We start from the raw sequence: 2,774 nt of genomic DNA on the forward strand, positions 1-2,774 counted from the left end.
GAATTGACCTTCTATAAGTATTTTTAAGGCGTTGAAGTGAGATTAAACGTGTCTATTTGATATATGATATATTAAATAGAATCTCACGATAACCTTTTTATTATCTGATTTGTATTAAGTAACATATTATATTACTAGTGATTTGTTTTAAATATATTATGAAATGTTAAAGTTTACTAATTTTTTAAATATTCTTGATTTTGATCATTTACATTTTCAACTAGCTTATCAGCTAATTTATATCAAACATAATTAATTTATCAGCTAACTCATCTATTAGTTTGTTAAACATATCTTTAAATTTTTCAAACTAAAAAAATTGTTTGATCTTTCTAAAATCTTCCCATTTATTTATTAGTGTCTCTTAGAATAGAGTCAAGGGTTTTATGAAACTCTGAAAATTAATATCAATTTACTAAATTAGAAGTGTAATTTTATTTCATTTATATTATTTAAAAAGACATTAAACTATTGTTTTTAATAGAAAAAAAGACAAAAAAAGAACCATATATAAAATAACAAAAATACTCCTTATATATTTATAGATGTGTTAATATTTTTCACCTCATTCTAATAGAAATGTGGATTAGGAAATCAATTTTTGTAGCATAGAGGAATCAAGGGTTACACCAATTAAAAGGCATGAGATTGAGTTGTAACAAATTAACAATCCACAAAATTCACATAACAAATATTTCAGATATTATTTATGTAAGTTGTATGTTATATTCACGACATGTGTCATCTAGATACACTGCCAACGAGCCATATAAACTTAAAGGGTCACATATAAAAAACACGTATGCTTCCACCAAAAAAAGAATTTAAACATGTGTACCGTTTTGTGATTATTATAATTACAGGGTTTAATCTATAAATATGTATATAATTATCCTAGATGTTTTTAGATAATTATATAAGATATTATTAGATAAATAAATACTCATTTTAGATAATTATTAAGCTTTATTAAGAGTTATGGTTAATCTCGAAGACTGACCATATAAATAAGGTTTAGGGGCTAAACCAAAGTAGACGATTGAGTTTTGATAACTAGTTGTAGCCTCAAAACCCTTAAGATACAATTATAGAATTAGGATTTTTTGGGCTAGCACCCGGTGAGAGTTCCAAGCGTGTTCGTGCGTGTACAACCGATAGAGGAAACTTGATTTGGTTTCTTAGTGCTACATCAAAGTTTCAATTTCAACCACAAGGTAAATATTTTAAACACCCTATGGTTTGTGTAGATTCGTTTTAATTGTCAATGGATCCGGCTTTGGTTTTTATTTAGAAAAATTTTCTAAACGTTTTTGTAACCAGAATCTGTTTTTCCACTGCGTTAAATCCGGTTATTTTCGCAAACTAAAACCCAATAGTGGTATCAGAGCCACTTTGACAATTATTCCGATTAATCGGAAGTAGTTAAAACGGAATGCCATTAAACGAGATTTTATTTTGGAAAGGATTTCGAAGAAATCAGTTGGGCCGGTTCTAATAAAACCATATATGGGCCAAGACTTCTTTTGTCTATAATTCTTTGGGTCTGTTTTTAAGTCATTTTAAATTAAAATGCTTGGGCTTATTACTAATTAAAAACTTGGGTTTTTTAATTTAAATGATTGGGCTGGTTATAAGTTAAAACTTTGAGCCAAATTTCGTTTAAAGTTAGGGCTGGTTTAAAATTAAATTATGAACTAATTAAAACCAAATATGTTATTTGGATTTTAATAAAAATCTTGTTAGATTTGATCTTTTAAAATCCCGATTAATTTTCGTTGTTAATTATTTTTGTTTTGTGTCAATTATTTAGTGTTTATTTAATTGTACCAACCTTTTTTTGTTTTATATTATGTTTAATATTTATATTGTGTAATATATGGATTGCCCCGCCGACATCCGTGGTTGATTTATTTATTTATTTTGTCAGAAAATTAAAATGTATTAATTGCATGGGTTGTAATTTTTAATTTTAATTTTCTAGATAGGACAAATGTAAATAGAATAGAATTCTGTTGTATTTATTTAAATCAACGAAGACGACATTCCAAAGAAGACGGAGTCCTTGGAGTTCACCAAGATGGCGAAGCCAGTGGGCGCTTGAAGACGTCCTTAGTTTGACCGTGGTTGTTGTGTTGGCTCACAACACCACATTAGGGGCAAATCCATATATTATTTTGTGGTTGTTTATTTTGTGTTTGTTTTTTATTTGTTTATTGCTTTTATTATTGCTATGATAATTGCAAAACATTTTAAAAATCAAATGCAAAACAATTTCAAATCGGTAATTAAAATATGATATTTTAAAATGATAACGTTTATCAAAAAGCAAACTGATTTTTACGGGTAAACTTTTAAAACAAAAGGATTTTAATTTTAGAGATAAAATCAAACGTTTTAAAAAGTAATTAGAAAATGTTTTTCTAAAATTTAAACCTTTCTAAAACGTAAACTAAACGCCACCCATTTAGGTACTTGACAAGTCTTACAGATTCCAGTATGATAAGTGCCTGACCTGTCATATCGGATGATGGTAGTGTGAGACAAGGTGCCGAGACTATGAGATTCAAGTGAAAGTTGCACTTGGCCACTCACTTGAATATTCGTGTTTTGGACGACTGATCCCATTAAACCTGAATTGAGAAATTAGGTGGGATCACGATACCTTAGTATGGTCAGTTTACTTAAGAATATCATAGTATGTGAATTGACCTTCTATAAGTATTTTTAAGGCGTTGAAGTGAGATTAAACGTGTCTATTTGATATATGATATATT

The sequence above is a fragment of the Cynara cardunculus genome, unplaced genomic scaffold, assembly GCF_001531365.2.
Source record: "Cynara cardunculus var. scolymus isolate 2C unplaced genomic scaffold, CcrdV1 Un_Scaffold_2992, whole genome shotgun sequence".
Classification (NCBI taxonomy): domain Eukaryota; kingdom Viridiplantae; phylum Streptophyta; class Magnoliopsida; order Asterales; family Asteraceae; genus Cynara; species Cynara cardunculus.